Source organism: Pituophis catenifer, unplaced genomic scaffold, assembly GCF_029215685.1.
Source record: "Pituophis catenifer annectens isolate HBS135680 unplaced genomic scaffold, rPitCat1.0.hap2 SCAF_16, whole genome shotgun sequence".
Lineage (NCBI taxonomy): Eukaryota > Metazoa > Chordata > Lepidosauria > Squamata > Colubridae > Pituophis > Pituophis catenifer.
In genome coordinates, this window is record NW_027256896.1 from 6344640 (window position 1) to 6371130 (window position 26491).

The 26491-nt window shown below is 42.8% G+C and overlaps 1 protein-coding gene across 1 annotated transcript in view; it reads right to left on the minus strand.

Moving 5' to 3' along the window:
- Positions 1–26491, minus strand: part of RBFOX1 (RNA binding fox-1 homolog 1) — a 238290-nt gene that overhangs the window by 211518 nt on the left and 281 nt on the right. The window lies entirely within an intron of this gene.

The following is a 26491-nucleotide window of genomic DNA, read 5'->3' on the forward strand; positions in this document are numbered from 1 at the left end:
GACACCCATATGATTATCCCAAATGTGCTTTCCCTATGAACATTGAAAGCACCTTGGAGGTCTTCTAGTCCAACCCTCTGCTCAAGCAGAAGATCTTATACCATTCCAGACAAATGGCTGTCCAATTTCTTCTTAAAAGCCTCCAGTGATGGAGCACCCAACACTTCCAAAAGTAACCCATTCCACTGATTAATTGTTCTCAGTGGTAGTTTTCTAATCTAGTTTATTGCCTTCCTGATTATTATATCTATCCTCTCTCTCTCTCTCTCTCTCTCTCTCTCTCTCTCTCTCTGCATTTATGAGTATATTTATCATTCTATATTTTAGATATAGATATTTCTATATATTTTAGTTTATTCTATTTGGCTGTTATTCATTTGGTGTGTTTGTGTGTTAATGATAGATAGATAGATAGATAGATAGATAGATAGATAGATAGATAGATAGATAGATAGACAGACAGACAGACATAGAGGTAGGTAGGTAGGTAGGTAGATAGGTAGGTAGGTAGGTAGGTAGATAGATAGATAGATAGATAGATAGATAGATAGATAGATAGATAGATAGATAGACAGACAGACAGACATAGAGGTAGGTAGGTAGGTAGGTAGGTAGGTAGGTAGGTAGGTAGGTAGGTAGGTAGATAGATAGATAGATAGATAGATAGATAGATAGATAGATAGATGGGGGGGGGAATCTAACCAGATTGCCATGCAGTAAATTCAGTCCACAGTCCAGAGAATACTCAGTTTGAAATATTCCTGGCTCATGGGAATGATGGTCCCATTGTATTCTCATTGGTCCACCCTCACTTTAATTAATGTGTTCTTTTCTGGGTTTGGAGAAAGGGGAATAAGGGTCAAGGACAAAGATGATTAGATGGACAGCCTATCTGTTCAGATAAGAGAAGTTGCATGTAAAATAGTTTTATACTTTAAGTATTGTCGAGGAGCATCAGTGAAACAAAACAATTCCACTTGTGGGTGGACAGCTGATTGTTTGATTATGTGCCATCATAATCACATAAAAGTTGGTGTCAACTCTTTGCAATGCATAGATAGACTTGCTCTGGCACAATTTTTCCCTGTTGAAAAAGCCATATGCTTTTTAGAGTGAGATCTCAGTTGGAACACCTGGAAAAAACAAAATTCAGCTGAAGACTAAATTCCAATTTGTTTATTACTATAGAAAGCCTGCAGCAGATCTGTTCATACTAATCTTTGCCAGAGTTTGCTCTCCTTTGCAGTTGTCTTTAATCTTTTTTGTTTGTTTATTTGTTTTTGACTTTGGAAATTTAGGTTTTATACAGGCCTGATACTGAATGGATTTAAGTTCCATTTTCTGGACTGCCCAGAGCATTTAGACTTGGGTAGGCCAATACTGGAGTTAAAAAACAAACTAATGAACAAAAAGAAATGGGGGAGTTTCAATATTCAAATGGCTTCAAAGTCTATGATATCAATGTTTTTATCGGGGAGGGAGGGAGGGAGGGAGGGAGGATTTCCAAGAATTATGTAAATTTCAGGAAGGTTCTTTAAAAGAGGAGGGAGGGAGGGAGGAAGGAAGGAAGGGAGGGAGGGAAGGAGGGAGAGTGGAAGGAAGGAAGGAAGGAAGGAAGGAAGGAAGGAAGGAAGGAAGGAAGGAAGGAAGGAAGAAAGGAGAACTTCCAAGAATTATGTAAATTTCAGGAAGGTTCTTTAAAAGAGGAGGGAGGGAGGGAGGGAGGGAGGAAGGAAGGAAGGAAGGAAGGAAGGAAGGAAGGAAGGAAGGAAGGAAGGAAGGAACAGAATGACAGGGAGAAAGAGTGGAAGGAAGGGAAATAAATTTCAGTTCTGAGGAAAAGTATTACCCCTGCCCGATTATACTGTCAGTCGTCTAAATGACTTTGCAACTGACAATTTTATTTGAATTGCAAGGAAGCTGCCCTCAGCAGGCTAATTATGAGAGGAAAAATACATTATTAGCTGAGCCAGGGCTTCCCAAGTTATCCCTTCTATATGTAATGAAAAATGGAATTACCTTTCAGATAATAATCCTAGGTGAGGATCAATTTTAATTAAACTGTTGTGAACGTGAAGCCAAGATCCAGAGATCAGAGGCAGTTTAAGCTAGGTATTAGTGTTTTCATTCTCCAAAGTCTGTTTTAAAATACCTGATTCATTCATTCATTCATTCATTCATTCATTCATTCATTCATTCATTCATAAAATCACCCAGGGTTGGAATGGTTTCCCTTTTATATCACAAAATAATTGCTACAGAAGAAGTGGAAATTGGTAATACACCTGAATTCATAACATGCACAGATTTATATTAATATTCCACATAAGTGTATTTTTTATATATCACTTCAGGAGTTCGATCCTGATTCTCTCTCTCTCTCTCTCTCTCTCTCTCTCTCTCTCTCTCCCTCCCTCCCTCCCTCCCTCCCTCCTTCATCAAGCTGCTGGAGTGAGCAGGAATACTGCATTCTAACCACTGCACCACCTTGGCTCATTGCATGTATATGTATAATTATGTATATGCATGCATGGGTGTGTGTGTGTGTGTGTGTGTGTGTGTGTGTGTGTGTGTGTGTGTGTGTGTGTGTATCAGGGGTGAAATCCAAATTTTTTCCCTACCGGTTCTGTGGGCTTGGCTTGGTGGGCATGGCAGGGGAAGAATATTGCAAAATCTTCATTCCCTCCCCTCCTGGGGGAAGGATATTGCAAAATCTCCATTCCCACCCCACTCTGGGGCCAGCCAGAGGTGGTATTTGCCGGTTCCCTGAACTACTCAAAATTTCCGCTACCGGATTCTGGGCTTTTTTTCTTCTGGCAGCCAGCAAGCCTTATGCAGCCCTATGCTGCCTAGTGAGAGACTTATATAGATCTATTTTTGGCTCATTAGCCATCATCAGTAAGCCACACCCACATCTCATGTATCCTCCCTGTAAAGAGATTTCCCCTGTAGGAGAAACCTGGCTAAAAGAAAAACACACATAAAACCTACGAAAAGTAAGAAGAAAATAGATATTGTACCTTTACAGGGAGGATACATGAGATGTGGGTGTGGCTTACTGATGATGGCTAACGAGCCAGAAATAGATCTATATAAGTCTCTCACTAGGCAGCATAGGGCAGCATAGGGCCTGCTGGCTGCCAGAAGAAAAAAGCCCAGAATCGAGTGGATGTGACTCCACTGAGCTAGGGCTGTAGAAAGAAAAATCTTGGTTACGTAGGAGAAACCTGGCTAAAAGAAAAACACACATAAAACCTACGAAAAGTAAGAAGAATATATATATGTATATATGTGTGTATATATGTGTGGGGTATGTATGTATGAATATTCTTTTGAGAGCAGGCCTCAGAATTTCATTTTTTATATGTGCCAGTGATAATAAAGGTTTCTCCTCTCCTCTCCTCTCCTCTTCCCTCTCCTCTCCTCCCTTCTCTTCCCCTCTCCTTTTCTCTCCTCTCTCCTCTCCTCTCCTCTCCTCTCCTCTTCCCTCTCCTCTCCTCCCTTCTCTTCCCCTCTCCTTTTCTCTCCTCTCTCCTCTCCTCTCCTCTCCTCTCCTCCCCTCTCCTTTTCTTTTTCCTCTCATCTTCCTCTCTTCTCATCTGAATAGATAATGCCAACCCCATTAAACAGTAAACCTTGGAATGAAAATAGGAGTTATGGAATGTGTTACTTTTCTCGAGATTTAATCCAGCGGAGAAATGGGGGCTTTCAACTTTCCTGGAGCAGCAGATTTTGTACTAGTCAACCAAGGGAATGTTTCACATTTGTAATTGTCCTGTACAACATGAATCCTCTCTATTTCTGCTGATGCACAGTCCAAAGAGAGAATTTTACTATTAACAGTGTCAGGGAAAAAAATAGCTATCGCTAACAAAGAAACAAAAACAGCTTAATTATGTATGCAGTTGTACAATTAAACTAATTGTTCATCTGCTGCAAAAACAGACATTCATTGCATTCTGTATTGTCAATGGCGAACATGATGCTCAATTAATACTATTGTGGAGACCAATGTGCAAGTGATATAAAATGATTAGAGCCATGCAGAAATCCCTATTTGAATTTTTCTTTTTCAGTGTGGTTTGGAGAATAAATTGGTAGGCATAAAACATAGAAGAAGAAGATTGGAAGAGACCTTCGAGGTCTTCTAATCCAACCCCTTGCTCAAGCAGGAGATCCTATACCAGTGATGGCTAACCTTTTTGCCATCGCCTGCCAAAAGCGGGGGGAGTGGGGTGGGTCACGCATGCGCGTGCCCACACCCATAATTATATGCACCCCACCCCCTGTGCATGCATACAACCCCCCGCTTTTGCCACGCAATGGCCCAGTGGGCCCGGTAGGCCTGTTTTTTGCTCTCCCCAGGCTCCAGAGCCTCTCTAAGAGCCTGGAGAGGGTGAAAATGGCCTCCCTCCCCCTCCCCGGAGGCCCTCCAGAGGCCAGAAATGGCCCATTTGCCAACTTCTGGTGGGACCCAGAAGGCTCAAAAGTCAGTTGGATGGCACGCGCATGCATACCGGAGCTGAGCTCGCGTGCCCACCAATATGGCTACGTGTGCCACCTGTGGCACGCGTGCCATAGGTTCGCCATCATGGTCCTATACCATTCTGGACAAATGCTGTCCAGTCTCTTCTTCAAAACATCTAGTAATGGAGCACCTACAATTTCTGGAGGCAAGCTATTCAACTGATTAATTGTTCTCACTCTCAGGAAATTTCTCCTTAGTTCTTGTTTCCTTCTCTCCTTGCACCCATTGCTTCTTGTCCTGCCCTCAGGTGCTTTGGAGAATAGCTTGACTCCCTCTTCTTTGTGGCAGCCCCTCAAGTATTGGAATACTGTACTTGAATATTTGATTTGGCACTGACATACTTAGAGGACTGCCATCTCCAACCCCAGTGTCACCTTGCCTGACCCAGTCATCCTAAGCAAACCTGCTGGTGATTCTCCACTTCCATGGAGTGGAGGGACAGAAGCTTGCAGACTCTATTTTAGTGGGGCAACTGATTACAGATTAACAGAGTTGGAAGGGTTGGAAGAACAGTTCACTGAATGTAGATGATCAGAATAAGAGTAACAGAGTTGGAAGGGACCTTGGAGGTCTTCTAGTCCAACACCACCACCACCCGCCCAAGCAGGAGACCTACACCATTTCTGACAGATGGCTGTCCAGTCTCTCTTGAGAGCTTCCAGTGATGAAGCTCCCACAACTTCAGAAGGCAACTTCTGTTCCATGGGTTGATTGTTCTCACTGTCAGGAAATTTCTCCTTATTTCCAGGTTGAATCTCTCCTTAGTCAGTTTTCATCCATGATTCCTTGTCTGGCCTTCAGATGCTTTGGAAAATAGCTTGACCCCTTCCTCTCTGTGGCAGCCCCTCAAATATTAGAAGACTGCTATCCTGTCTCCCCTGGTCCTTCTCTTCACTAGACTAGCCATGCCCAGTTCCTGCAACTGTTTATCGTATGTTTTAGTCTCCAGTCCCCTAATCATCTTTGTTGCTCTTCTCTGCACTGTTTCTAGAATCTCATACCTGCTATGAACACTTCAACCAACTTGTTTCTTTCCTTAGGATCATACATCAACTGCAGAGGATACCATCTTTAAACAGGAAATGTTTAAACCTCTAATTCTGGTGCTTCTTTCCATGAAGGACATATCAAGAGGGTTTGCTTCTGTTCATTTTGTAGATATTGCTTAAACGTGACAGAGGAGTGCCTAGGGAAATGAAGTATCTCTCAGTGTTAACTAAGGAAAATAATCCAAGTTCTTGATATGTTGGTGACTCTCAAACTCTAGCAATAGCTGTATAGCATGGACTATTTCAATGATGCTGGAAACTCTAGGTCAGCAATGTTTATAACAATAACCATAAATTGTCCCAAAGGTGCTTTTTTTTCAAGAGACAATTGGACTTTCTGGTTTTTCTTTTGAAGACATTTCACTTCTCATCCAAGAAGCTTCTTCAGCTCTGACTAGATGGTGGGGAATGGAAGGATTTATACTCCTTGCAGACAGCTGGTTGTTTGCATTCTTTTAGTGAGTTGTTAAGGTCACCTGGAGATTTATCTGTGTCCTCAGGGTCACCTGAGTGGTGCAAATGGGTGTGGAGCTTTCTTGCAACTACTGAAAGGACTGTGTTGTAGATTGGAGATAGATGATGTTGTATCCCTCCCCCTCTGTTGAGAGAGGGCTGTTCAATTTTGACATAGATGGCCTCTTTGACCCCCTCTTTCAAACCAGTGGTCCTCTCTATCCAAAATGTGGACTTTGCTGTCTTCAAAAGAGTGGCCTTTGTCTTTTTTTTATTATTATTAAAAAGTTTTAACAAGTATTACAGCAATTTTTCCCATCCCTCCTCCCCCCTCCTTCCCTCCAACCCCCAAAGAGTGGCCTTTGTCTTTTAAATGCAGACGGACTGCTGAATCTAGCCCTGATGGGTTGGTTCTCCAATGTTGTGCCATGTGTTTATGAAGTGGTTGTTTTGTTTTCCCAATGTAAGATCTGCATGTGGCTCATTACCTTGCTCAGTTTGTGTCTGGGTGTTTTATCCTTGGGGTGGAGAAGCTTCTGCCTTAGTGTATTCTTGGGTTTGAAGTGTTGGCTGAATATCCTCCTGCACACACACACACACACACACGCACACACACACGCACACACACACGTGCACACACACACACACACACACACAATGCCAGACTGATAAAACATGCAGGTCAGGGGTGGGTTCTAAATTTTTTTACTACCGGTTCTGTGGGCGTGGCTTATTTTGTGGGTGTGGCTTGGAGGTCATGTGACTAGGTGGGCGTGGCTAGCTGGTCAGAGTCATTTCTGGAAGGTCCTCACACCTACGACCAGTCCTCGCACTTACGACCCAACTCATTTGTTTGCTTTTAACACTGATCAGCTGTAGGACGGCCCTTTGAAGCCCTGCGGCAAGAGTTTAAACAGTTTTTTTCCCTCTAGTCATCAGCTGGGACTCAGGAGGCAGCAATAGATTGGGGGTGGGACCAAATAAAAGGTAAGAATAACGTGGGTGGGGGGGAGAGCGGGGGGGGGGAGAACTGGTTCGGTGATGTCATATCGTCACCGCTACTGGCTCAGCTGAACCGGACTGAACCGGGAGGAACCCACCACTGATGCAGATAGTCCTCAACTCACAACAGTTTGTTGAGTGACAATTCAAAGTTAAAACAGCACTGAAAAAAGTGAGTTATAACTGTCTTTCACCGTTACAACTTCCCATGGTCACATGATAAAAATTCAGAGGCTTGGCAGCTGACTCATATTTATGACGGTTGCAGTGTCCCAGGGTCATGTGATCATCTTTTGTCACCTTCTGACAAGCAAAATCAATGGAGAAGCCGGATTCACTAAATAACCATGTTACTAACTTAACAACTGCAGTGATTCGCTTATAAAACTGTGGCAAGAAAGGTTGTAAAATGGGACAAACCTGACTTAACCAATATCTCACTTAAGGAAGCAAAATGTTGGGCTCAATTGTGGTTGTGAAGTGCAAGGACTACCTGTGACCACAACCATAATTCGTTTTTAAAATGTTGCATGGGAAGGTTTTCTCTGTTCATTGCAATAGTAAGGAAAGGAGGTTTGAAAGTAAAGTTCTCTGCACAAATGCATGCACACATGTGAACAAACATATACACACACACAAAATATGCCAGGCGGAAAGCATATAATGATAATGATAACATACAATGATAACATACTATGATAACGATCCATCACTATTGTTGTATGTACAATGAGATTTTATGTGCCAGAGACAAATTCCTTGTCTTTTTTCACCGACTTTTTTCACTGCTGTTGTAACTTTGAATGGTCACTGAACAAATGGCTTTAAGTCAAGGATTTACAAGGACTATGCTAGAAGCTTCTGGTTCCTGCAAAGAAAAAAAACTATGATTGCTGGTGTGGGAAGCCCCCCCAACCCCAAGAATGAAATATTTGGAGGGATATCAAAAAGGCAGGATAGAATATTTCCCCTAAAGGAGAAATGAAAAAAAAAATCTTAAGGGAGGCAGAAGCCAGCACCAGTTTCCCTGCCCCCAAGCAGAAACTGAGGAGGCCAGCTTTTAGAAATACAGATTTGGTAATCCATTCAGAAAGACTGGGCCAGACAGAGACTCCAGATAAGCAGTACAATTAGGCAAGCGAAAGGTTGACAAGATTAGCTCAGACAAACAGCTAGGATTTGCATCTCCCCTTTTGCCTATAGAGCCAGCTGTGACCCCATAGGAATCTGACAACAGCCAATAGAATATTAAAGGATATGTTCTTGCACAGGAACAGAAAGCTCAAATACAAAGCCCAAAGAAGGTATAAAAACCCAACCACTCTCACCTCCATTTTGTCAGCTGCACCAGAACCACAAACCCTGCTGGTTCTGCTTTATCAATAAGCCTCTCTTTCCAATCAGCCTCCATTTTGTTTCCAGCATCTTTCTCCCAGTTTGGAACAAAACCAGACAGATTTTCCTTCCAACACTGGCTATCACAAGGCATGTCGCCTACAAAAAAACTGGGAACAGGAGGAACTGTCTAAACCTGTGATGGCAAACCTATGGCACACGTGCCATAGATGGCACATGTAGCCATATCGGTGGCCATGTGATCTCAGCTCATTGTCAGGCCTTCTGGGCCCACTGAAAGCCATCAAACGGGCCATTTCTGGCCTCCAGAGGGTCTCCAGGGAGGTGGGGAAGGTTCTTTTTGTCCTCCCCAGGCTCCTAGAAAGGCTCTGGAGCCTGGGGAGAGCAAAAAAAAACGGCCTTCTAATCCCACCAGAAGTTGGCAAATGTGCCGTTTCTGGCCTCCAGAGGGCCTCTGGGGGGTGGGGAAGGTCATTTTCACCCTCCCCAGACTCCTAGAAAGGCTCTGGAGCCTGGGGAGAGAGAAAAATGGGCCTACCGGGCCATTGCATGCCAGGAGCAGGGGGCAATGGGGGTCACACGCATATGCACAGGGGCAGGATGCATAGAATTATGGGTGTGGACATGCATGCATGTGATCCCCTGCCCCCCCGCTCCTGGCACGCGATGGCAAAAAGGTTAGCCATCACTGGTCTAAGCAATTTATTTATTTATTTATTTATTTATTTATTTATTTATTTATTTATTTATTTATTTATTTAATTTGTATACCGCCCTTCTCCCAGAAGGGACTCAGGGCGGTGAACAGCCAAAATTAAAAAACATACAAATGCAAAAGTTAAGATAATTAAAAGAATTAAATCATTGGCTACCCAATTTAAAACCCCAAATCCATAAAATTTAAAATCCCAATTAAAAACCATTTAGGCTAGGCCGGCTTGATGAAATAAAAACGTCTTCAGGGCTTTACGGAAGGTCTGGAGGTCCGGGATCAATCGTATTCCAGGAGGCAGCTCATTCCACAGGGCGGGTGCCCCCACAGAGAAGGCTCGCCCCCTGGGGGCCGCCAGCCGACATTGCCTGACCGACGGCACCCCGAGGAGGCCCTCTCTGTGAGAGCGTATTGGCCGGTGGGAGGTTATCGGTAGCAGCAGGCGGACTCGCAAATACCCTGGCCCTAAGCCATGGAGCGCTTTAAAGATGAGAACCAACACCTTAAAGGGCACCCGGAAGACCACCGGGAGCCAATGCAGCTCGCGCAGGAGAGGTGTTACGTGGGAGCGCCACGTCGCTCCCATAATCACCTGCGCGGCCGCATTCTGCACCAGCTGGAGCCTCCAGGTGCTCCTCAGGGGGAGCCCCATGTAGAGAGTGTTACAGTAGTCCAGGCGTGACGTAACCAAGGCATGAGTGACTGTGCACAAGGAGTCCCGATCCAGAAAGGGGCGCAACTGGCGTATCAGGCGAACCTGATAAAGAGGCAGAGAACTGATTGATGATGAAGAAAGCATCAACAGCTCCTTTGTGTAGGGAAATACTTGTCCATCAAGCTAACGTTTTTCAAAAAATGAAGGGACTGAATTGCTTTCTAGAAATTAATCTATTTATAGCTAGAGGCCAAATATCTCGTAATGCATCATACGTAATCAGCCTCTGCATTTTCAAAAATGATCAAGGAGATTAATGTCTACTTTATTAGCCTGAAGTATTTGCAATGGAGGGCTCATTTACATTAGCCACTTCACAATCCTCAACAAGAAATTTCTTAAGATACCCAAACGATACTTTGGGTGCCATTTTCAGTGTTTCTAGAGTAAGAGAAGGGAAAGAAGAAAAAAGAGGAAAAAAGGAAAAAGGAAAGGAAAAAGGAAAGAAAGGAGGAAGGGAAGGGAAGGAAAAAGGGAAGGGGAGAAAGGGAACGGGAAAGGAAGGGAAGGAAAAAGGAAAGAAAGGAGAAAGGGAAGGGAAGAAAAGGAAGAGAAGGGAAAGAAAGGAAAGGAAAGAGGAAAGGAAAAAGGAAAGAAAGAAGGTAGGGAAGGGAAGGAGAAAGGGAAGGGGAGAAAGGGAAGTGGAGAAAGGAAAAGGGAAGGGAATGAAAGGAAAGGAAAGATAAAGGAAAGAAAGGCGAAAGGGAAGGAAAGCAAAGAAAGGACTGGAAAGCATAAAGGAAAGAAAGGAGGAAGGGAAGGGGAGAAGAAAGGGAAGGGGAGAAAGGGAAGAGGAAGGGGAGGAAGGGAAGGGAAGGGAAGGAAAAAGGAAAGAAAGGAGGAAGGGTAGGGAAGGGATGGAGAAAGGAAAGGAGAAAGCAACCAGACCCCAACCAGTCGGAATTATTTTTTTGCAAATACTTCTGAGTATTTGAAATGATTCTACAACTTTTATATCAGCTTGTAGCATCTTTGCTGAATCAGATAATTTGTTGTCATACTTCTTTGGTACTGCTGTACACTTATTGTCCAGTTGGACAATAAGTGCAGGAGGCCGTCGCGGTAGAAAATGGAGCCCGGGAGGGCCATGTGCGACCCTCCAGAGCTCCGTTTTTGCTGGCAGAAGCCCCACAAGTCGGTCCTTTGCTGCTTTCAGGGCAGCCCCACGGGCCAGATCTAACCACCCACAGGCCGGATCCGACCCATGGGCCTTGAGTTTGAAACCCCCGTTTTAGAAGATGAAAGAATGACCTTTTTGTTGGGATCATTAACGGAATCCCTACAGTTATTCAATCAATCATGCAGTTCAGGGGTGGGTTCTACTTATCTTTACTACTGGTTTGCAATGTGATTGTGCCAGGGGTGGGTTCTAAATTTTTTTACTACTGGTTCTGTGGGCGTGGCTTATTTTGTGGGCGTGGTTTGATGGTCATGTGACAATTCTTTAGGATTTAGCAGAGGTACTGATCTACCAGGCTTTTAACTGCTTGCAGAGCCATACCGGTTTACCCATTTGTTTTTGGAGCATTCCGGTCTAGCCATTTGTTTTTGGAGCGCACTGGTCTACCACCACACTGCCTTTTACCACTGATCAGCTGTAGGGCGGCCCTTTGAAGCCCCACGGCAAGAGTTTAAACAGTTTTTTTCCTTCTAGCCGATCAGCTGGGAGGCAGTGAATAGATTGGGGGCGGGGCCAGGCAGAGGTGTTATTTACCGGTTCTCCGAACTACTCAAAATTTCCACTACTGGTTCGCAAGAACCAGGGAGAACCGGTAGCAACCCACCAGTGGATTGTGCGCATGTGCAGATCACCAATGACGATATCCGGGGCAGTGGGCGGAGCCTCCCACCGGTTTTACTACCAGTTCTTACGAACCGGTCCGAACCGGGGGCAACCCACCACTGATGCAGTTGTTAGTGAATCCAACTTCCCCCATTGACTTTGCTTGTTGAAAGCTGGGATGGGAAGATCACAAATGGTAAATATATGCCAGTTGCTAAGCACCTGAATTTTGATCACATGCCACTGAGAATGCCCCGATGGCTGTAAGCGCGAGGACCGGTTGTAAGTCACTGTTTTTTTTTTCTTTAGCACCATTGTAAATTTCAATGGTCACTGAAACAAATGTTTGCAATGTTGATCATTTCCTGCACGATAATTGCGGCATTTCACATGAATAACATAAGCTCGGGCGTGTTTTCAAGAAGGAATTAATAAAGAAGTTATAAAGTACTCTGAGATTAAAACTTTTGCAGAGGAAAAAAGCAAAAAAAACTTTCAGGTAATTGGAGGACCAATATTTGAAACCAATTTTGCAATCTCCTTTCTTGTAATTTGAAACCGACTGATTCAGATTCTAGTTTCTAGAACCAACAGAAAACAAAATAGCTCCATTATCTCTCTGACAGCCCTTCCAATATTTGAAGACAGATATCATGTCACTGCTTAATCCTCTCTCTTTCGGGACAAATAGCACGTCAGTCAACTTATCTTTATCATCCAAAGCTAATGCTGTAGCTAAACTAAAGCCTCAACAACCAAAAAGAAAAAAAGCCACCCCAATTCTGTGCAACTCTTTTCAGGTGGAGAAATCAAGGTGGCAATTTTCAGCATTTTCTCCCAACGAAGGGAGAAATTCTTTAAAAATGAAAGAAGGGTGGGGGAATTGTTCACCACTGTAGGGGTCTCTCTCTGTGTCTTTTTAAAACAAGTGATGATGAAAGTCTAAATCAAAATCCCAGCAGGTTGCTATGCCCAGTGGCTAGAAAAAGATGCTTTGAGAAGATGCAGCATTTTTTTTTTCTGAGACATTGCAGAATTTCTTCCTTTAAAAAAAACAAAAAAACAAGGTGGTATAAGAAAGATGCCCCAAAGTCTCTAAGCTCTTTGGTCAATTCGAATTAATGTTGACATTGAGTGTGGAATCCAGATCTTACTTTAAATCGCCATGAAAATGTTTGTGTTCCTCTAGCTATGAGGCTTAAGAAATGCCTTTTTCTCATCTCCTCATTTCAAAAAGCTCCCACATCAAGGGCAGACTGGAAGGCATGAGTTTTTAGAGCCCCCTAACACAACAAACCTGCTGAACCCCGGGGAAAATAATGAAAGAGAGTCTTTAAGGAGAGTTTAGAGGAAAATGGGTCGGTTTAGCCTTGAGAAAAGAGATGATTGTTTTCTTCCCTTCAGCTGAACGGATGTCACAGAGAAGGAGGTCAGGACTTCTCTTGTTCCTGGGTGCAGGACATGGATTAATGGTTTTAAGTCACAGATCCTGAAAGCTAGGAAATAATTGCAAGATTCTGTTACAGCCCATCTCAATAAACTATAGCTTTAGTTTTCTATAGAAGAAAATATTTCTAGCTCGGGGATGAAGCTGTAGAACCCTCGGTGCTGTCTGAGCTTGGTTGTTTTCTCGCAGACATTTCATGACCCAACTAGGTAACATTATCAGTCTAGAAGGGAGTGAGGTTTGCTCTCTGTTTCTGTTGTGGCCCACCGGCGGCCAGTGGAGTTGGCAGCAGAGTCAGACAGTGAGGAGGTTGGGGAGGAATATGGGCCAGTCCTGGGGGCTGGGGAAAGCTCGGACGAGGGCTTTGCATCAGAGGCAGAGAGGGAGCTAGACAGCAGTGAGGCAGAGGAACAGCTGGAGCCTGTTCCCAGTGTGCGCATGCACAGAGCTGCCAGAAGACAAGAACTCAGAAAGCAGGGTCGACTTGGGAGTAAAGCCACACCTTGGAGGTAATTGGCCCCTCCCATAGGAAACAAAGGAAGAATGAACGGGGAGTGGGCTTTTGCAGAAAACAATTCATTCGTTCCGTGACTCTGAGAAACTCTGTGCCAAGTTTTGCCTTGTACTGTGTTTGGAAACTAGTTATGTGGCAGCTTGCCAAGCGAGATAAGGTCTGTGTTGATAAATATTCCTTTGAAAAACTGTTTGGAAAGGCCTTGCTGACTGTTAATGAAAGGAATTCACAGTTGTGTAAATAAAAGAGGTTTTGCGGGGACCAAGACCCTGCTTCCTGCTTTTTAAGGGAGCCTAGGTCAGAACAATTTCCAGTTTTCCTGTGGAAGTGATGCTTTTCGTCTGGTGGATCTGGTGGATCTGACATCAGTTTTGGAAGCCTGGTTGGGCTTCACCTCTCCCCCCCCACTTTCTCATACCAGAGTGAATTAGGGAAGGGTCTGCCTGAAATGTTTCCAAATATTTACCCTGCTTCCCAAGTCTTTGGAGAATATTTCTTTTTTTTTTTTTTAATTTTTTTATTGAAAATTATTAAAAAATACAGAAAAAAATATAATAATATGGATAGAATTGCAGAGAGTAATATAATACATATAGAGTTTTAAAGTATCAATTTTCGCCTGGAGAAAGTACAAACTTCCATTAAGCTAACTCATCAAACGAAAGGAAGGTCTTTATCTTTATTTTCAGCTAATATTAATGGTTTAAATAATCCATGTAAGAGAAAGAGAGTGTTTAACCGGTTGGTAAAAGGAAATTATGATATGATATGCCTGCAGGAGGTTCATATAAAAGGAGACCAGAAAGCGATACTGGAGAATAAAAGACTGGGAAATTTGTATGCCTCCCTGGCAGATCAAAAAAAGAAGGGAGTAGTGATATATGTAAAAGGACATTTAGAATCTAAATTAATTTATGCCGGGAAAAAAGGCAGAGTCCTGATGGTAGAGGTAACAATGGACCAAAGGAAATGTTTGTTGGTTGGAATTTATGCCCCAAAATGGATGCCAAGTAAACTTCTACAGGAAATTATATCAGAAGCTATTAGAGGTTAACTATGCCAATATTTGTTTGCTCGGGGATTTTAATGCGGTTATAGACCCAAACTTGGATTATATACCAGAGAGAGGTAAAGCCCGGAAAAAGAGGAGGAAACTTCTGCCAAAAATTTGTAAACAGATTAGAGAGGTAACAGGGTTCAGAGATATATGGAGGGACAGAAATCCGGGAAAGAAACAGGGTACTTATTTCTCCCCCAGACATCATTCCTGGTCCAGATTAGATATGGCCTGGATGACTGTAGGATTATGTGACCAGGTGTTAGATGTGGCAATTGAGGTAAATGACTGGGCAGACCATAACCCGTTGAAAATAGTATGGAGAGGAGCCCGCAGAATAAAGAGATGGAAGATGGATGTAGGAGTATTAAAAGACAAAGATTTACTCCAAAAGCTAAAAGAGGAGATGGTTTTTTTCTTTAGGGTCAATAGGAAAGAGGATACTAGTCCACAGATTATCTGGGATACGGCGAAGGCGGTGATCAGGGGAGTAATATCATCTTATATTATTGGAAAGAGGAAGACCCAAAGACTGAAACGGAGTAAATTGAGGTGTGAATTGGAGAAAGTGGAAGCGAGGTTGCAGACAGACCCAGGGAACTTGAAACTAGTTGAGAAGAAGAAAATAACCCGACACCAGTTAAACCTATTAGATCAGGAAGAATTGGCTACTAAAATTAGATGGGCAAAACAAAGGCATTTTGAGCATGCAAATAAAGCAGGAAAATGGCTTACTTATAGACTGAAGAAGCAACAGGAGAGAAATAGGATAGTTTGTTTGAAGGACCAAAGGGGAAGATGTGTTTCGGATAAGGAAGGGAAAGGAAAAATAATACAAGAATATTTTACTGCTTTGTATTCAGCTGGAGATGAACAGGACCAGGAGATTAGAGAGTATTTGGCTAGAGCGGATCCCCGGAAGGTCCCACCCCCAATGAGAGAAATATTGAATGCAGAGATTACCTTGAAGGAAGTAGAGTTAGTATTAAGGGAACAAAAGGGGGGAAAGACCCCAGGTACGGATGGTCTGCCAGTAGAAATTTATAAGGCCCTCCTTGAGACTTTGGGGGAATTTTTGACTCAAGTATTTAATGAGGTTCTGGTCTTTGGTCAAATACCACCCTCCTGGTCTGAAGCATATATTACACTAATTCCAAAGGAAGGCACTGATCCGCTTCTGATTAAAAATTACAGACCGATTTCCTTGCTTAATTTCGATTATAAATTATTCTCTGCGATTTTAGCGAAGAGGCTAAAAATTTTCCTGAATGAATACATCCACGGAGACCAGAATGGCTTCCTACCTCATAGACAATTGAAAGATAACGTGAGAACTATAATGAATATATTAGAATATTATGAGTGTAATTCTGATAAACAGGTGGCCCTGGTCTCCGTGGATGCACAAAAAGCCTTTGACAGAGTGAGCTGGAAATTTCTCTTTGCACAGTTGAGCGAAATGGAATTCGGGGAAAGATTTACCAGGGCAATCCGGACAGTATACGCAAAACAGACAGCGAAAATACTTATTAATGGGGAGGAGTCTGAAAAAATTGATATAAGTAAAGGTACTAGACAGGGATGTCCATTATCTCCACTTTTATTTATTTTAACCCTAGAGTTATTATTGAATGAGGTCAGAAGAAATCAAGGAATTAGAGGGCTAAGAAACAGAGGGGAAGAGTTTAAGCTCCAAGCCTTTGCGGACGACTTGATATTTGTCTTGGAAGAACCTTTGGAATCGGGACCAATCCTGCTACAGGAATTGGAGGCTTACGGGAAAGTAGCGGGATTTAAATTAAATAAAGATAAAACCAAGATCCTAATTAAAAATATGACGAAGAATCAAAAAGCGCAGTTAGAGGAAGAACTAGGGATTCAGATAGTCAAAAAACTAAAATACTTAGGAATTTGGCTTTCATCTAAATGCTCGACCATTAAAGAAGACAACTACCAAAAACTACTTAGTCAAACTAAAGAAATGTTGGAAGGATGGAAAAGTTTACAGCTATCATTATTAGGTAGAATTGCAGTAGTTAAGACGTATATCCTGCCTAAATGGATTTTTCTCTTTCAGACAGCCCCAGTTTTAGTAGATACAATTTTTTTTCATTCTTTAGATCAGTGTATACATAGATTTGTATGGCAGAATAAAAAACCAAGGATTAAATTGAAAATGCTTCAAGAATCCCCTTCCAGGGGAGGATTTGGCCTACCTAAATGGGAGCTTTATCATCAGGCAGCTGTCTTAACTTGGATCAGAGACTGGATTGCCTTGAGGAGGAGGAGAATCCTTAGCTTGGAAGGCCACAATTTGCAACAGGGGTGGCACTATTATCTGAGTCAGGAAAGGCCCAAAAAACATAAATATTTTATGGACCACTTTATTCGAAAGGTTTTGATGACCATATGGGATCAAATAAGAAATAAATTTTACCTGATGACTCCGATTTGGCTTTCCCCTTTAGAGGCAATGACACATCCGACTCTTTACAACAGAAATAAACCACTAATCTACCAAGCTCTGTTGGATCCTTCAGGCAAAGTAAAATCTCGAAATATGCTGGGGGAATTAGGCTATGAGCTAGATTGGTGGTCATACAATCAGATCCAATCTAGGACAGCTCAGGATAAAAATAAAGGAGGAATTTATAATTCTCTACAGGAACTTGATAAGATCTTGTTGGGGAAGGATGAGAAGGTATTATCCAAACTCTATCAATTCCTCTTAATGGACTGATTGGAGAGGAGGTCATCAAAGACTCAATGATTGCCTGGGGGAGAAATTTGGGATACTCGATTGAACTTGAAAAATGGGAAGAAATCTGGGAGACAACCTTAAAATTAACAATGTCAGTTTCCTATAAGGAAAATATATACAAAATGCTATATAGATGGCACCTGCCCCCGGCTAGATTATCGAAGATGTTCCCGGGGACCTCTCCGGTTTGCTGGAAATGCAACGCCGCTATGGGAACTTACTTTCATAGTTGGTGGACCTGTCCCCGAGCAAAAGAATATTGGGTTAGAATTCAAAAATGGATTTTAGAAATCATAGGATGTAGAATAGATTTGAACCCGGAAACGTTTTTACTAGGCATGAAACCAGAGAATTTAAACAAATCTAATTGGTATCTCGCTCTCCACATCATCATTGCAGCCAGGATCTCGTTCGCGCAAGAATGGAAATCTAAAAATATCCCATCGGAGGCTATGTTAATTGCAAAGATCATGGACTGTGCAGAAGCAGACAAGCTTACTGGACTTTTGCGAGATAGACAAGAATCGGGGTTATATAGGAGCTGGGACAGATGGTATCTTTGGAGAATATTTCAAACTTCTTTTCCTAGGCTGCATATTTCGATCAAGGTCACTCTCTACAGTTGAGCATGGCCTGGCTGAAATTTGTAATCTATTAGATTCTTAGTGTTGTCCGAGCTTGGTTGAGTTAGGATTAGGGTTAGGGCAGGAGTCCCCAGCTACCGGGCCATGGCCTATTCAGAATTGGGCCATGTGAGTGGTGGGCTGGTGTGCACACCTGTGCGCACAAATCAACTTACATGAGCGGCAGGCCAGCACACATGCACACAGCTCAACATGGGCAAATTGAGCTATGCGTGCATGCATACTGGCCGGTTACTTGTGCAAGTTGAGCTGTGTGTCCTCACACTTCCACACTGGCCTACCCCTCGTGTAGCCCGGTTCCTCTCTCCCCACTCCCCATCAGGCTGTTAAGCCACAATGGTTGAGGATCGCTGGGTTAGGGTTAAAGTTAGGGGTTAGGTTGGGGTTAGGTTAGGGTTAGGGTTAAGGTGTGGGTTAGACTTCTTTCCCTGCAGATTTTTCGTGACCAGGCTCAATAACAACATGATTGCTCCCTTCCTCCTCATCTTTTCATTCTAAATAATTATGGTTTGTCATGCAGTCGGCCAGATGTTCATTATTGTTATTATTTATCGTTTTAATATTTTACTGGCTTTTACAGTTTGCAAGCTTGTCCAGGGTCGCCTCTAGGCAAGATGGGCAGCATACAATAGCAATAGCAATAGCACTTAGACTTATATACAGCTTCATAGTGCTTTGCAGTCCTCTCTAAGCAGTTTACAGAGTCAGCATATTGCCCCCAACAATCTGGGTTCCTCATTTTACCGACCTCGGAAGGAGGGAAGCAGAGGTGGGTTTCAGCAGGTTCTGACCAGTTCTGGAGCACTGATAGCGGAAATTTTGAGTAATTCGGAAAACCATAGTAAAAATTCTGACTGGCCCCGCCCCCATCTATTCTCTGCCTCCCAAAACCCAGCTGATTGGGAGGAAATGGGGATTTTGCAGTAACCTTCCCCTGGATTGGGGAGGGAATGGAGATTTACAGTATCCTTCCCCTGCCATGCCCGCCAAGCCATGCCACACCCACCAAGCCACACCCACAGAACCGGTAGTAAAAACTTTTGAAACCCACCATTGGAGGGAAGACTGAGTTAACCTTGAGCCTGGTGAGATTTGATCTGCCAAACTGCTGGCAGCCGGTGATCAGCAGAGGTAACCTGCAGTACTGCACTCTAACCACTGTGCCACTGCTCTATGAAGCTTTCAGTGGTCTCCTTTGCACTGATGGCGTCACCAACCCTGGTCATAAAAAGTCTGCAGGAAAACAACCATGATCAGGGAACACCCATTCTGATCTACATAGACCCTCTGCTATTAGTCAGCTGTCTGATGGGTATGATTCCTGCAGTAAACAGAGACTGGACTTCATGGTCTAAATCCATACTGCCCAAAACTGCCCAAGGAGCTGCTGATCCAGTTCCACAGAGGAATTATTGAGTCTGTCATCTGCACCTCTATAACTGTCTGGTTTGGCTCTGCAACCCAACAAGACAGACACAGACTTCAGAGGATCATTAGAACTGCAGAAAAAACAATGGCTACCAACCTGCCTTCCATTGAGGACCTGTATCCTGCACGAGTCAAAAAGAGGGCTGTGAAAATATTTACACACCCCTCACATCCTGGACATAAACTGTTTCAACTCCTACCCTCAAAACGATGCTATAGAGCACTGCACACCAGAACAACTAGACACAAGAACAGTTTTTTCCCGAACGCCATCATTCTGCTAAACAAAGAATTCTCTCAACACTGTCAAACTGTTCACTAGTCCTGCATTATTATTACTATTAATCTTCTCATTGTTCCTATCATCCATCTCCTCCCACTTATGACTTTATGACTGTACCTTGTTGCTATACCCTTACAATTTATATTGATTGTTTCCTAGTATGATTTGATTGTTTATTTGTATCCTATGACTATCATAAAGTTATGATTCTTAATGAATGTATCTGTTCTTTTTATGTACACTGAGAGCATATGCACCAAAGAAAAATTCCTTATGTGTCCAATCACACTTGGCCAATAAAGAATTCATTCTATCTATCTATCTATCTATCTATCTATCTATCTATCTATCTATCTATCTATCTATCTATCTTCTGTAAGTCAACCATGTAGCCTGTGGAATTCTGGGAGCTGAAGTTCCATGCATTAAGATGCATGGAACTTCAGGTCCCAGAATTCTGCAGGCTGCATGGTTGATTTATGACTTATAAATTGCTGAGATTGAGAAATACCCATCTAAATGCAACCTTCCTATTTTACAATTCTAGATCAAACTAGAGTGACTATCTGCACAACAGATTTTTTTGGGGAGGAGTCTTTGCAGGAAATATATTTGGCAAGACAACTCAACAGTGGCAGTTACATTTTCCAAAAGACAACCATTTTTCACCGGAGTTCTTTTTTTTTTTTTAAACCATCTCCAGTCTACTCAGCAAGTCAGCTGAGGGCAGAACTGACCACACTATTTCTTTCCACACCAGGGAATTTGATGTGACCCATTTAAGAAGTCAACTATGATCACCCCACAAGGGTTTCGAGCTTGTGTGCAATTCCCAATTGTTGGGATTTGACAATGATTCAGATAATGATATCGTGACACATAAGCTCTCACAGGGAATTACCATTATGGCATGGTGGAAGGGCTTGGTAGCTTCAGGGACAATGAGAGTGATGCTGGAAGGAATATATCCTCCCAGAAATTTCTACTTGGCTGAGAAGGTCAAAAGTGGAGTCTGAGGCTAAGAATAACCCATAATGGGGATGAGGACAGCTAAAAGGGATACAAATCCATCTAAAAGGAACCCATAAATCAAACTCAGAAGGTGGCAATTGTAAGCTACTTCTGGAATACTGCAACCAATTTTGGTCACCATACTACAAAAAAAGATATTGAGACTTTGGAAAAAGTTCAGAGAAGAGCAACTAAGATGATCAAAGGCTTGGAGGCTAAAGCATAAGAAGAACGGCTGCAGGATTTGGGTCTGGTTAGTCTAGAGCAGATGTCAGCAACCCGCGGCTCTGGAGCCACATGTGGCTCTTTCATCCCTCTGCTGCAGCTCCCCGTCACTCAAAATATGAGTCACAACGGCCAAGGTGCGACACCTGCCGGCACACAATTCATTGAGCTTTTCAACTTCCGGTAGGCCAACCATGGATAAATCCAGGAAAAGAAAAGTTTCAGAAGAAAACAGAATGTTTAATTCAACTATATATGCTAGTTTTGTGGCTGCTCAAGAAATAGTCAGGCACGGGAAGGGTTTTGTGGCTCCCGGTGTTTTCTTTTGTTTGGGAAATGGGTCCAAATGGCTCTTTGAGTGTTTAAGGTTGCCAACCCCTGGTCTAGAGAAAAGAAGGACTAAGGGGGACATGATAGCAGTATTCCAGTAATTCAGAGGCTGCCAAAAAGAAGAGGGGATCAAATTATTCTCTAAAGCACCAGAGAGAGGACAAGAAGCAATGGTTGGAAACTAATCAAATAGAGAAGCAGCGTGGAATTAAGGAGAAACTTCCTAACAGTGAGTATAATTAATCAGTTAAACAGCTTGCCTTCAGAAATTGTGAGTGCTCCATCACTGGAGATTTTTAAGAAGAGACTGAACAGTCACTTACGTGAAATGATATAGCTTGTAAATGATAATTATAAATGATATAGCTGAAATGAAATAGATATTTCAAGGTCCTCTTCTCCTCTCCTCTCCTCTCCTCTCCTCTCCTCTCCTCTCCTCTCCTCTACTCTACTCTACTCTACTCTACTCTATTCTACTCTATATTCCATTCCATTCCATTCCATTTCATTCCATTCCATTCCATTCTTGCCGCTAGGTTAAACCCCAGATGTCTCTATGAAATTATCGGGAGTCAAACTCAAGTGAGATTTCACTTACTTTTAATTGAATTATGAGACTGTACTTTTACAACAGCTCCTGCAAGTTTGTTTTGTTTTCGGTGGATTTTATCATAATTTCATCTGTCTTATGCTCATTTTCCTGCCTTCATGGTAATCTATTGTTGCACTCAGGTTTATGGTTTGTTACATTATAAAATGTAATGGCTTTTTTTAATTGGCCTTTGTTTTCTAAACCACCTTAATTATTTTGCACATGAACAGAAACGGAAAATGGAATTAGAAACATAGAAATTTAAGAAGCTACTTAATACCAAGTTGGTTCATTGTTTTGCTGGGCTCAATATTGCACAATACTTTAGAACTCAAGCAGACCTTTATAATTTTCAGCAGAATCCCCATTTTTCATGGAAATCTAAATTCTCTGACCCAAGAGGATTGTGATGAAGAAAGAAATCAATACATAAGACAACAGGAAAGAAAACTCTTAGTAAGAGTTTAAGTGCCCTAGATATTTCAAACCTAAATGAGTGAACTTTCATCATATATTGCATATATGTATTTGTACGTAAGCCCATGTATGTGTGCATTCATATTCATCTTAAATTTGTGTGTCTCAGAATCTTCTTCAGCTTCCAAGAAGCTTTGGTCAGGGATTTGGTGGATCCAAATTTAAGCCATCACAATCTCGTCCCCCTAATCTACTGCATAATTCTGGTGGCTGTAAGATGGGATGCAAGGAAAATATACTGTCTTGAGCTTTCAGGGCAAGGCAAATATGTAACGGCAAAAAAAAATAATAAGGAAGGAAGCATCTAGAGGTAAGGTAAAGGTAAAGGTTCCCCCGCACATGCGTGCTACTTGTTTCTGGCTCTAGGGGGCGGTGCTCATCTCAGTTTCAAAGCCGAAGAGCCAGCGCGGTTCGAAGACGTCTCTGTGATCATGTGGCCAGCATGACTAAATGCCAAAGGCGCACAGAACGCTGTTACCTTCCCACCAAAGCTGGTCCCTATTTTTCTACTTGCATTTTTTACATGCTTTCAAATTGCTAGGTTGGCAGAAGCTGGGACAAGGAACGGGAGCTCACTCCGTTACGTGGTGCTAGGGATTCAAACTGCTGAACTGCTGACCTTCTGATCGCCAACCTCAGTGTCTTAGCCACTGAGCCACCGCATCCCTTCATCTAGAGGTAGACAGTGTGAAAAATTGGGACAGGTTGGGCCATATTTATACTGTATGATCAGAACTGGTTTTTCCTGTGCAGAATGCAGAGAAGACTAAGGAAGACAAATAGGGGGCTGGAGGCTGAAACAAACAATTGGGTGTGTCTAGTTTAATGAAAAGAAGGACTAGAGGTGACCCGATAGCAATCTTCCAATATTTGAGGGGCTGCACAAAGAAGAAGGGGTCAAACTATTTTCCAAAGTAGCAAAAGACAAGACAAGAAACAATGCTCGGAAAGAAATTGAGGAGAGAAACAACCTAGAACTAAGGAGAAATTTCCTCACCAGTGAGAACAATCAAGTAATGGAATAGTTTTCCTTCAAAAGTTGTGGGTGCTCCATCACTGGAGGCTTTTAAGAAGAGCTTGGACAGCTATTTGTCTGAAATGGTGTAGGATCTCCTGCTTCAGCAGGGAATTGGATTAGAAAACCTCCAAGGTCCCTTCCAACTCTGTTATTCAATACCATATTCTATTATGTTTTTTTACTGGTAACACAGAGTAGGAACCTGCTCCTACTTGGACTTGGATTTTGAAAGGGTCATCAAAGGTGCCAGCTTGGTTTTGATGCTTACCCAGAGTATACATTATTTAAAATCAAGCATTTTATACAATTGCATCTTCCTCTGTAGATTATTTTGCTGAATGAATGGGCTCTACATGCCTGTTGCTATGCTCAGCAGAGTCTTTTTTAAAAATTGAACTTCTCATCTTATTCCTCCTGCAAGAAAGCTGAGTTCTCGACTTACAACTGTAATTGTAATTATGAGCCACAGTGGCGCAGTGGTTAGAGTGCAGTACTGCAGGCTACTTCTGCTGACTTCCGCTGACTGCAGTTTGGCAATTCAAATCTTACCAGGCTCAAGGTTGACTCAGCCTTCCATCCTTCTGAGGTGGGTAAAATGAGGACCCAAAATTGTTGGAGGCAATAGGCTGACTCCAGGGGTGGGTTCTACTTACCTTTACTACTGGTTTGCAATGGGGCCACGTGCACGCATGCACAGAAGCTTCTGCGCATGCACAAAAGCGTCCTGATGATGTTGGAGTTGGTGGGTGGAGCCTCCCACCAGTTTTACTACCAGTTCTTGTGAACTGGTCCGAACCGGGGGCAATCCACCACTGGCTGACTCTGTAAATTGCTTAGAGAGTGTTGTAAATGTTGTGACCTAGAATTACTAAGTAATTACAATACACAATTAGTCCCAAACAACCTATTTTATTGTAACAGCTGAGAATTATGTTCATTCCCAGCTAAGTCCCAATTAGTTGCAAAACAAGTCCTTCGGAAGAAGTCCTTAGGGATAATCACCAACCTTTATCTTCTTTGACACCCTGCCAAAGATCTTACTTGGCAAAGCCCCACAAAGTTCAGAAACAAACAAGAGATGCCAACTGGAAACAGAGTTAGCAATGTTGCTTTCCTGCAAAAGGCCCCAAGTGCCTCTGTTTCTCATTTAAGCCTTATGGGAGGGGCCAATCATCTCCTGGCCTTACTCTCAAGTCGTCCCTTTTGCTTTAACTGCTCTTGCCTTCTGACACCTCTGAGCGTGTGTGCACTAGGAACAGGCTATTCCTGTTCCTCTGCCTCTCTGCTGTCCAACTCTGGGGGCTCCGGAGTCCGTGCATCACTCCCAGATGGCCCTGGCCCCATCTCTACCTCTGACGCAGAGCCCTCATCCGGGCCTTCTCCAGACTCCAAGACAGGCCCATGTTCCTCTCCAGCCTCCTCACTGTCTGACTCCTCTGCCAGCTCCCCAGGCTGCTGGCAGAGCACAACAGTAAAGCACTGTCAAGCGGTATATAAGTCTAAATGCTATTGTTATTGCTATTGAGCCCAGAATTACAATCATAAATTGTATGGGTTATTAAGCAGGCCATCATGTGACTGACACAATTTTATGACATTTTTATGGCAGCAAATGTCACAATTGTTAAGTGAATCTGTTGTTTGCAATGGGCTTTTTTTTTCTTTTTTCTTTTTTTTGTGGAAAGCAGAAGTAAACACCAGGTTCCCACAAAAAAAAAAAAAAACCATTCTAAATAACTGTGGAATGTTGTAAACAGCATTAGTACTGTTACACAACAGTAAATGTGGATTGTTTACAGGGTGCCCAAAAATGTGATCACATGACCAGGGGGATTTCAAAACATCTGGGTTGTAAATATCTTTTTTAGGGTCCATCATAACCTCAAACAGTCACTAAGTGGCCAGTTGTGCTATTTACAATAAGCCTAGAAGGTCTGTCTTAGGCCTCCAAACAACCAGGCTATAAGTAAATACAGTAGATAAAAAACCTCCAACTATGGCAGTCAATATGTCTATATGCTTCACACAGATGAGAAGGACGCTCTCCTACCACATTGTGGAGAGCAATACACCCAAATCCAGCATAAGTGTGAAGTAAACCTGACATAGAATTAGAAAGGAAACCCATAATCATAAAAGATATTAAGATGTTGATGGAATATGCCTCTACACAAGCTCTAAAGCATTGTCCTGTTCAATCCAAAATGCTTCACAACCATAGAACCCAACTAGTGCTTTGACGACACAACCACAGCCTTATCCTTTTGACATATACGACATAAGTGTGACGAACACCTTGAGGGTTTTTGGTTTTAACCACCCAATCCCATGTGCACCCTCCAGCCACACAATCTAGGATTCTGTCCATCAATGCATCTATTTCTCATCTCCTGAAAATATAGTTAACTAATTTAAACACCATGTCAGGGTTCCAAGTAACTCCCCGCAACGAAAGAAGACTCTGAGGCTAAGCGTTCCTCAAAGAGGAGGTGTCATATTAGAGATGACATATTGGCACATCTGGGGAAACCCGAATCTGAAAGCTTCTAGGTTTTCCCCATCCAGAAGAAAGTCGAAGTCCCTGCCCAGCACCAACATGTCCATCACATACTCCAATCAATGCACCATCCCAACTGGAGATGCTTCCCAGTCACACCCCTTCAGGTGCAGGGCAAGATGTCCTTGACTCCCAGAGAAAGGAATGTTATTATGGCTACATATCTCCCCTGCTCCATACAATCTCCCCTCCCAGTTTCCCACAGCACTAAATATGGCAGGCCTGAAGATCCAATGGAAAGATGGCTTTCAGGCCTGAAACACGGGTTTAGACAAAATTCATTCCTTCATGCAATACAGCAGAAGACAACCAGGTCCTGGTAAAACCTCTGTCTTATCAAAATCCTGCTGAAATCCATGCTGTTAAAAAATCACACCCAGGAAGGACATGGAGACCGGCTGAAATTTACCCTGAATCAAATCTGAGTCAAAATTCATCAAATATTCGTTCCCGCTATGAAGGTGAGGCCATTCCATTAGGTTCCTAAAACAAACACCAGGCCCAGGACTCTTGTCAGCTGAGGCTTTGGAAAACGAATGGTATATTTTA